Source organism: Gopherus flavomarginatus, chromosome 22, assembly GCF_025201925.1.
Source record: "Gopherus flavomarginatus isolate rGopFla2 chromosome 22, rGopFla2.mat.asm, whole genome shotgun sequence".
Lineage (NCBI taxonomy): Eukaryota > Metazoa > Chordata > Testudines > Testudinidae > Gopherus > Gopherus flavomarginatus.
Window position 1 is genome coordinate 7,999,373 of NC_066638.1, and position 11,079 is coordinate 8,010,451.

An 11,079-nucleotide genomic window follows, 5' to 3' on the forward strand; every position below is an offset into this window, starting at 1 on the left:
TCTCAGTGGGTCCAGGGAAAACCCTGTGTCAACTGGGCACAGCTGGCGGAGCTCAGAGCTTGTCTCGAAGCCCAAAGCACAGAGAGGGCTGCACTGTGGGGCAACCCGGTGCTCTGGTGTGGACACAACCCAGCCACTCCGCGAAACCTGCTCTGCACTGCGGCACGACGGCCTGTTATCAGACCACGGGACCAACGGACGTGCCTTGGCTTTGGCCTGGAGAAGGGGACCCGGGGGGAAGGGGACGCGAGCCCTCCCTCTCCCATTCCTTGGGTGAGAGCAGGTGGGAGGGCTGGGGCTGGGATGAAGTCTCTTGCTGCAGGCCAACGTTTTCAAACAGCTGCCTAGGAAAGTACCAGCCCTGGGAGGGGAAGGAGCAGAGAGTGGCCGGTGGGAGAAGAGAATAATTTCTTTGTTACTGGCGTTCCCTGAACTGCTGCTCACTGGGCCTGCAGCCAGGATCCAGGGAGTGTCTCTAAATTCTCTCTGCACTCAAAAAAAAAAAAAAATACCCGGGCTTTGCCGCCAAACTGTTTGACCCGGTGGCAGGTTCCTGCTCCACCAGCGACCATAAATCTGTCCCACCCAGAGTAACAGAACAAGGACCTCAGCTGCCCATAGCCCCTGGGGAGGCCGGGCGCGCCCCAGCTCTTATCGCCGCAGCAGGGAAAACAGTTGGTGTCAAATGCTTTATAGCACGGGAGACACACGCTTATCTAATGGTCTGAGAGCGCAGGAGAACGTACTCTGCTCCTGCCATAGCCTGCCGGGGGGGAGCTGGAGCCGAGCGGCTCTTCTCTCCACAGCGACACAGCTCTCGCCAGCCCAGATGGCACTATCATCCGACCTGTTTTGTGCCAGTTGAGGTTATTGGGGTCAGGGCTCCAGCAACTAGGACGATAGCAGCGGGCTGTAGTGGGGAGAGCACAGGAGTGGTGCTGTAGCCACAGGAGACCTGGGTTCTGATCCTGATCCTTGGGCAAGTCACCTCCCCGCTCTGAGCTGCCGTTGCCCTGTCTGTGAAATGGGGCGAATGGCAGCGGCCTCCCTTGCAAAGCACCTTGAGAGCGAGGGATGAAAAGTGCGAGATAACAACTGGGGATTCATTACTATGAATGGGACGCTTGCCTGGTGCACGAGATCTGCATGGATGTCCCCGCACACGATGGAAGGAGATCAGGGATGAAAGTAACTTAATGGACTTGTCATTACTCCAGTCCTGCAGAGGGGGAGGGGCCTCAACCAGAAGAGGTGTGGCCTCTATCAGAAGAGGTGGGGCCTTTAAATCCTGATTTAAAAGCCGTAGGATTTAAAGGGCTCAGGGATTCAGCTGAAGGTAGGAGCTGGGCCTTTTAAATCACTCCTGGAGCTACCAGCTGCAGAGGCAGCTGGGACCCCTGGGGTTTGGGCAGGAGTGAAAGTAATTTACATTTCTTACCCATATGGTCCAATCGCAAGCAACCCACCTCTCCTACGTACTTCATGGATCCCTCCCACTGCATGACATAGATAGAGAAAATAAAGCTACTATTATTGCTACCAGTACTGTCTATAATAAAACTTTACTATTGGAAAAAGCCTGAAAAAGTGAAAACTCACTGCCACATTTTTCTCCGTGTCTTCCTTTCTCCTCCAGCCAGGCTGTGGACACTAGGCTCCATGCTTTCTCCCTGCCTGGCACTGAGCAGCAGCTGCAGGGGCTTCCCTCTAGCTTGCAGCAGGGAGACTGGCTGAGGGAGGGAGAAGCCTGTCTCCTGCATAAGAACAGTTTAAACTCAGCTATTCCCTGTGTGGTTCAGTAACATTTCAAAGAGGATCTGCAAGCAGTTTGGACATCACAACCATGATCCTCTGCTAGGGAGGGAATGGGATAGATTTGAACTTGGAAATGGTTCCTGATTTTGATTGTGTTTTTTGTGTATAAGAGATCCCCTCATCCTGGGGGCAGAAAAGAACTGCCCCTGCCATGGTCACACACACCCTCCCCTTGACCCCTAACAACAACTGGGAGTGAAATTAACAAGGATGCCAGAAACGGCTTCTAACCCTGGGGGCTGAACTGCGCAGGGAACAGCTGTTCTTATGCAGGCAGCAGCAGCAGGCATCTCAGCCAGTCTCCCTACTGCAAGCTAGAGCCTAGAGGAGAATCCCTGCTGGGGGGAAGAGGGGAAATGCAGAGCCTTGTCTCCAGCCTGGCTGGTGGAGAGGGAGGGAGCAGAAGAGAAACCAATGTGACAGTGAGTTTTCCCCTTCCACTTGCTTTTATTAGCTCTGGATTTAAGCTGTGCAGCCAAATGCTTGTATTTGTTGTGTATATTAGTATTGGAGACAAGATCCCCTCATCCCGGGGGCAGACAGGGACTGCCCCTGCCATGGTCAAACACACCCTCCCCACTCCCCTCAGCTACTGTGAGTGAAATTAACAAGGATGCCAGAAACCACTCCTAACCCCGAGGGCTGAACCACTCAGGGAACAGCTGAGTTTAAACTATTCTTACGCAGGGGGCAGGCTTCTCTCTCCCTCAGGCAGTCTCCTTTTCTTACCAGTCCTCCATACCGGCCTGTACCCGCTTACTTTCACCTCTGAAGGAGACTGTCCCGGGCACGTCAGTTACACAACATGCTACCTCCATCACTTTTCAGCAGCACCGCTGCCGTTTGCATCAGAAGCAGTGGCACACCTCCGAGGCCGGCCCAGTGCATTCTGGGACATCTAGTGCCCAGACACGGTGCTGGGATCAGAGGCTTCCGGGTAATTTCCAACTATGAAACAAAGCATTGTGGGATAGAAACAGAAAGACCCAGGGTAGCAATAAAGCCTGTGGAGAAAGCACCAGAGACAGCAGCAGCTGGGCTGATGACGCCTCATTCTAGGCATTGTAACCAGGCCGCAGAGCCAACGCTTGGCAGATCTGCAGGACTGCCGTTGGGTGTGACTGCCGTGTGGCTTGGTAAGCCCAAGGAGAGCCAGTGCCTTGTGGTGTGTCAGATGCTGATGGTGCTAAATACCCTGGGAACCACGTCCATGGGGGAGAGGACGCAGACTGCTGAGCTGCATTGGCTCTCCCAAAGGCTGTGGGTTTGTGTCCTGCACTAGTGACCAAGAACGGCACCTGTATCTGAATGCAATCACATCTAGCTCAGGTGTGTGGGGAACATACCAGCCTCTGGCACTGGGCGCATGGTGCAACATAAATGATCAGCAGCTGTTGGCAAAACACAGCGTGGAGGAGGAAATGCTGCTCTCAGGACCCAACCCTAGAGCAACTGGAAGGAATATGTCAAACAGGGAAGTTGGCACCTGGTCGGGAAACTCCCAGGCATCATGTAAACAGCCTGTTCTCTCTATTTCGGCCAGGTTTGGGGGAAGGCAGTTGCTCCTTCTGTGCCCCTGCTCTATCCGTTCATCCTAGCTCCAGGCGCAGACAATGCCAATCAGGAGCATGGCTGAGCAGAAACAGGCCCAGCTCTCTGCCCGCTGGAGACAATCTCAGTACAGTCACGAGAACCACCCCGAGCACTCACGCCCAGCAGAGCCCACAGGCACTGCTCACGGCCACGGCATGGGACTCCCTCAGCACTTGGAGCAGGCACTAAAGGAAGCGCCTGACCCCCATCACTTGGAGGAAGCCAATTCTCATGCGACTAGAAAAGTCCCAGCAAAGATTACAAGTGGGTTTGGGACATCAGCAATCCGGTCTCCTGTTCAAGCCAACAAGCTGTAAAATCTCTCCCCCTAGTCAGGAATCAAGGCTGAGCAGGAGCAGAAGGGGTTAAAAGGCCATGGGCTAGGAAGATCTGCCCCTGCTGAGAGCCTCTCCCCAGCTCAGATCCCACAGAGCCCAGGGCCAGCTAAGTGCAGAGATGATTAGCCGGCCAGCAGCCCAGCAGAGACTGCCCAAGCCAGCCTTTCAGCTGCGCGGTCCTTAGCCTGCTCCCAGAGCCTGCTGCACACCAGGACCCAGAGCCTTTGGCAGCCCAGCTACCAGCTGCCATCTGGCCTAGGGCAGTATCTGCTGGGAGTCACCACATGCCATCTGGGAGCTGCTCGGTGGCACAGCCTTTGGGAAACGACTCAGCCTAGGCTTCCACGTCCCCAGGATCGTCCCCAGACCTGGATCTAGATGGGCCATGATGCCCGAGAGCTCCTCTTGCTCCCGCAGCCCCTTGGCAGGAGTGAAGCTTCCACTGCTCTAAGGCCGCATCCCATCGCACGGGAGCACCGCACCGTCCTTATCGTATTGAGCCTCACACCACCTCTTGGCGGTGCTGTTATCCCCACTGAGCAGAGAGGCCCAGAGGCCGGGCTGAGTTGTGTCCGGCGAGCCGGCACACCGTGGATTCACTCCTGGGCTTGCCGTGCAGTAACTCGCTGCATAGAAAAGCCCTAAGTGACTCATGTAAGGTCACATGGGGCAGCTATGGGGCAGCAGAGACTTGAACCTGGGTCTCCTTGAGGGCCAGGCTAATGTCTTACCCACTAAACTGTCCTTCCTCCCCCGCACCAGCCCGCCCCATCTTCAGCTTGCCAAGGATTTGTGATCCCTACACGCCGGAAGCTTCCTGCCCCTGGGATGCACTTGCCAGTCTGGGGTGTCCCTCTGCAACCAGCCCGGGGTGTCCCTCTGCAACCAGCCCAGGCTTCCAGCCTGAATGGGGCATGCAGGGAACTGCCCCCTGGCTCAGTGATAATGGGATAAGATGCGGCAGGAGACTAGAGAGCAACCGGTGCATTTCTCAAACCAACCCTAGGGCTGGCAATTGCAGCTGTAGCTTCAGAAAGCGTGTGCTGTCTCGAAGAGCTGCACACAAGGAGTGCTTCCGCCGCACCTTTGTTTGCTCTGTGCCGTGGCGAGAGAACCGGCTGCTGGCTCCCAACGAGCTACTGAGCTCTCTATAATTCACTCCTTGTTCCACCTCACATGGTGGGGCTTGTGTCAGCCGCGACTCCTAGCAACCGAGGCAAAGCCCCGCTCCAGTATAATCGGTGCAAGGCAAGAAGTGCAGGATTGCGTTCCAGCCCTGAGCAGAGCTGGCAGCTCTGGCTGGGCGAGGAGGTGTGATGGGAACAGACAGGCATTGAGACTTGCCCAGTGTTCGGGAAGCTCAGATCGGAGAGATCTGCTGGGCCTGTGAAAGATAAAATCCCAATTTCCTGACGTGGCTCCAGATCTTTCCCAACGTTTGGAGGGTGCTTGGATCCTGAGCCGCAGGGTGGCCCCTCGCTAACCCGCGCAGACATGTTTCTATGCGGCTGTCTATGCGCGCTGAGCGCACAGGATGTCTATGCACATGGAGATCCGAACACAGCACTGGGAGTCAGCTGCACCCGAGTTCTAGTCCCAGCTCTGCCACTGATTCCCTGTCTGACCTTGGACATGTCACCTCTGTGCCACAGTTTGCCCATCTGGTTCACGGCAATGCACCAAACTCCCCCAAAGCCCCTGTGACATGGGCAGCGAGCGAATACTGACCGAGGACTTCGAAGATGGAAAGCCCTGGATAAGCAGTATCATCACTAGTCTCTCAAAGAGCGGTGTGTGCTTCAAAGAGCAGCCTTCCCCGTCCAACAATGCAACGGCAGCAGCAGGAGGCGAGCACTGCTGCTAGTTGCCCCTTGGTGCTGGGGCATCGATGTTTTCAGCACACAAGTCACGAGCAGATTGGAGAAGGGGATCCGGTGTCAGGAAACAGGACCGGGAAATCCTCAGCACTGGTGCCATAGGGTTGGCAAGGGAGTGACCTTACTGGAATGCACAAGCAGTTATTGCTGGCTGCATTATTATTACAAGTCCATTCATCTGTCTGGTGCCTGAACTCAGCTCCACCTTGTCACGCCTAGCGGCGGTTTCCTACGATTCACGGGTGCTCCAGACTCAGCTGCGGGAACTCAACCCCCATGGCAAAGCTGCACAAAAGGCCTCGACTTGGAGTCCATCCACCAGAAACCCTGACCCCAACCAACAGCAAAGAAGCAGCAGGGCTGAGAAAAGCAGTCTGGATTCAAAGCTGATTTCCCCCCTATTCCTAGTTTAGAAGGGCAGTATCTGGAGAGACCCAGACACACAGGGCATCTCCTTCCGCCCCCTCCCCAAGTTGGCATAAGAAGAGTTAACATTGTCTTGCTGGATACAGGCACAAACCAACACTAGCCTGCGTGGTGGAGTGGGGTGGGGGAAGGGGAGTGACACCCTTGACTTGGACTCATGGAGCGTTCCCTGCTCTCATGCCCAGTGTAAGAAGAGAAGCTGAAGCAGTGCTCTCGCTGCTATCTCCTCCCAGGCCCCGGCTGCAGTAAAATCCAATTCGAGAACTAAAGATCACGCAAGCGGCGCTGCTAATCAAGTCAGTTTCAGTTTGTATCCTGCAGCTGCCATGTGTCTGCACAAATGTGCCTCCACATGTGACACCAACCCCCAGACAGCCTCCTACCAGGTCAGAGTCTGCCGGGGCCAGGGACCAGCCCTCTCAGCGCAGGAACCCTCCCCAGGCGGGGCACATTGTATCACCAGGCAGCTGCCACGTGGGAGTTAAAGGGTCGGGAAGGCTGAGGATTGGTCCCATGAACACCTGTGCACTAGATCCTCTTCCAACTTCTCTCCGTTGACTCCAGCAGGATTGGCCCTACAGAGATGAGAATTGGGCCTAGTCTCTCAAACCTTCACCGCTCTTCTCTTCCACAGGCAACCACCAGACGATGACACCAAAGGGGAAAGAAGCTATCTCCTTCCACATTCAAGGCAGATTGGACAGCATCCTGAAGACAAAAACCCAGCCTTCCTGCCAGCCAGGCCTATCCCCACACCCTCTGCCACAGGCTGAGAGGCATTCTCCAGCCAGCAGAGAGAGATCATGGCCTTCAGCAGCAAAGAATTATCCCCTGGCTGCTAATCCCTTATTGACGCAACAAACTCCCTTTCCATTTGCTCATGCAAATATGGGCTCACCACCTTTTTCCTTTGAAAATCAACAGCGCTGTATTACTGGGAAATCAGCAAAGGCAGCCAGTGCATGCTTCAAACTGCTCTGAGGCTTCACTTCCCAGCGCACACAGGATGCAGCATGCAGAACTCTCCGCTGTGGAGGGGGCCCATCTGCAGACATTTCCCTGCACGCCTCAGGAGGAACAAACTGGAGAACTTACCGGCCTGGCGCATGAGACAGGCCTGATGCCAGTGGTACAAGGAACCCAGCAGCTGCACTGGAGACCCTCCAGAATTTCTTCTCAAAACAGGAGCCGATGCTTTCAATAAAACTAATCATATACATAGTGTCACTTCCCCAGCACCTTCCATTGGAGTACTTTGCAAATTAGTAAGCACTGGGTAGGGTCCCATGGTCTGTGTTCTATAGGTCAGACTAGATGCTCATAAACAGTCTCTTCTGGCCTTAAAATCCAGAGTCCTGTACTGTTCACCGCCCTTGGCACAGTGGGTATTAGCCCTGTTTTACAGATGGGAAAACAGAGGCACAGAGAGGGTAAGTGACTTGACCAAGATTGCCCAGCAAGTCAGTGGCAGAGAAGGGGATCAAAGTGTTGAATCCTGACTACTAGAACCCTGCTGTTGCCACATGACACCAGTGCCACCCTTAAACAGAAACCAGCAAGCTCAATTATAATGATTTATGCACAAGGTTCCCTTCCCCCTTGCACAGGAATTGCAAGTAGGCATTTCCCCATAATCAACGCGGAGGTTCTTTCGGCAGCACCTGCCTCACCTAGATGCATGTTACACGGGGCAAGAGCCACCTGGCAACCCAGCCACAGCTGGTTTTGGAGTGAGCTACCAGCTGTTGGCCTTCTCCTTTGTTCTAGGTTTCTTGATGTTCTCTCACAGAGGCTTTGCTGGAGCAGTGCTCTGGCTGGGTTTATGTAACACAATCTCTTGACCTCTTTTCTCCAGCACCTGTTGCCACAACGTTACCTGATGTCTTCCTTAGGCGAGAGAGGACAGCTTGGAGAGCTCTCTGCTGGCCACGTGTTCTCAGCTCCACTGACTGGGTATTGTACAGAAACATGTGGGTTTGAGTTCTGTCCTAGGCTCTCACCATGGTCCGGACAACTGGGCTGGGCTCTAGTCCAATTTCCCTGCTTTGGGTTCGAGTCCCTCGGTGGTTTCTGTAACTCCCTCTCATTGTGCTGCAGTACACAGAGTGGGTTTATAACCCAGGGAGCATGCTAGCACCTGGCTGACTGCGGCCAGCTGTAAACGAGGCACTGTTCTGATCCCAGCCCAGATGGGGCTTTGCTTTGCTGACGACGGGTAGCCCGAGGGGCTGTCAGAACTACACGCCAGGACTAGACCTTTGATAACAGAGGCCCAGCTTATCCCCTTCAGTGAAACCTGCAGGAGGGGACTCTGGGGTAGGATGTCTCCATGACAATCTCCTGACAGGGATCCCCCCAACTCTTCAGTTGGGGGACAGGAGCAGGAGGAGACGTGGGATTTCCCAGGGGAAGGGGCCTGCCCCAAACCTGGTAGAGCCCAACCCAATTCCCCCCCAGCAGCACAGCTCCATTAGAAGCTGAGGAGTAAGAGAGCGTTATGGTTCCACAGACCCCATTTTGGCAGCGTAGCTGGGCCCTCTCTGGACGCTTTGTTCACACACGGGCAGGTACCGGCTGCGTTTCCAGCCGGTCACTTTCACGTACAATATCAAAGGTGGCACCTCACAGTCTGCAACCTAGCAATAATGCAAAGAAGGAGCCATCAAGTAACTAAGGTGTAAAGGGACCTGGTTCTTGCAGGTGACCAGGTGCTACTGCTGCTAATTAAAAACAAAGAAAAGTCTGAAGGGACAGCTGCAATCTCCCGGGGCTGGGAGTCTGGGATAGACGCCCAATGCTGCCGCTGACTCACTGGGTGGCCATGGCCGAGTCATGCCATTTCCCCAAGCCTCAGTGATCACACCAATGAAATGGAGACTCTTTCCCACCCTTCCACAGCCATTTTCAGCAATGGATCTCACAGCACAAATGAGGGCGCCGGGGATTAAAAACAGAGCCGGCTGTGATCAAACATCACTCCTCAGAGGCCTGCAGGGGAAAAAGGGAAAGCAAGCTTCCGAGAAGAATCCACAGGGATACAGCAGAAAAGCAAAAGGATTAACTGGACAGACCACAGCTAAGGGACCAGGCTGGCTTCTAGCTGCTTTCACCAGTTTTGGCTCTCAGAGATGGCTCAACCCTGAGTCACAAACACCTGCAGTGCCAAGAAAGGCCGAGGTGACCCATGTGAGGTGACAAAAGGAACGGTGAACCCAATGACAGAGCTTTGTACGGGCGAATGAGAAACTCCTGACGGGGACAGGGGATCAGTGCCGAGGAAGAGCGCAAGTAAAACCTTACAAGGAAAGGCGATTTAATCCAAAGGGGAGTAAAGATGGAAGATCTGCCAGGACAGTAAATATCATGGGGAGATGGAAGAGCCACTAGGTCAGCTGGGTCCCCAGGGTGTGGGGCAGCATAAAACAAACATATAACGAGTTTCAGAGGTTGCAAGAGACGGAGCCAGACATTTTAGGAGCAACCGTTGTAATGATCCAGTCTGACCTTGTATAACAGGCCATAACATTTCACCCATCAAGCCCAATAATATGTGACTGAATCGTATAAGCTGCTTACTATGAAGACAATGGGAATCCAATGAATGGTTGGTGATCTCCACGGAATGAGCGCTGTGGGTCTCAGCTCAAGTCACGGAGAGTAACTCAAAGCCATCAGCGCACATGGCACTTGTACGGCACCTTTGCTGGCAGCCTCAGCAGAGGTACTAAGAATCCCCCCTCTCACCCTTACAGCTGCTTTCTCTTCTGTAGGGTTGGGGGCTTCACTCTCCAGGCTCCTCCTGCTAGCATCTCTCCTGAGCGCTAAGGGCCCCTGGAAGGACACAGCTGGGAAGCGGGAGCAAAGCAGGATCTCCATGTTAATTGCTGATGGTCAGGGTGTTCGTGGCCCATGAGCTCCAAGGGAGGACTGCCCCTAAGGCAGGCCGTGCATTTCCTCAAATCTCTCTCTTTGGGAACCGACTACCTGCACTTCTAGTGCAGGGTCAGGGCCAGCCTAGCAAAGGTTTTTACTGACAGGCAAGGCTGGGCCTGTGCTGTTTTCTAATCCCACTGTAATTAATTACCTTATCTTTGGCCAAAGTCATTTAGATAAAGTGCCTGGTGTGATAGTCCCCGAGACTCTGGCAGCACAGATGGGAAGGCTGCATTTGTCTGGGGATTAGAGGAGGGCAGATGGAGCTAAGTGGCATTCCTCATCCTCATTCCACTCGAAACTGACAACAGCCTGAAACTCGAGATCCCACCAACTTTCTCAGGGAGGCTGGTTTTTAACTGCGCTCTTTGCTGAACAACGCAGAGAGGGGGCCAGGTGCAACAAAACCAAGAGGGAAATCTGAAAAAAAGGTCAGGCAGCACGGCAGCAGGAACCCATTCGGGTCTTCGGCAGAACCCAGCCAGAACTGCCTTCAGACCAGGCTCGGGTACTGGCACTTACCTAACACTGGGAAGAAAAACAGCCTTGGGTGGTTTTTCACACCTAGGGGTCACGTGCAGTTTGCTGGCTAAGTTCAGCTGCCGGCAGGTTCCCCGCTGGCCTCTCAGGGCAACAGCTAATGAGGAAGATCATTCAAAGAAACATTAACTCCTCCCGACTCCAGACTGCAATCCAGAGCCAAGACAGCCTCAGCCCCTTCCCCTGTGTATGGAGCATTTCCACTGCTCCAGCTGAATCTGCAGCAGGGTTCGGATCCTGAAAGTCTGAAGTCCACTAGAGACTTTACTTGCAGGATGCTCAGATACTGCGGTGATGGGTGGCAGTACAGGACCTACAGGAGCGGTGTCTTCTATCTGCTCAAGAGGAGAAGATGCTCGGGCTAGGCCTCCATGTGCCAAACAGTGACAGGGAAATGAAGCCTTGCACCTGACCCTTCCAGGTGCTGAGGGCCCTCTACCTCCAGGAATCAAGGGGGCTTCTCTCAGGCTCAGCCCTGAATGAAGAGAAGGTTAAAGAGTGACTTGATTATAGTCTGCAGCATGCACACGGGGAGCAAACATTTCATCAGGGGCTTT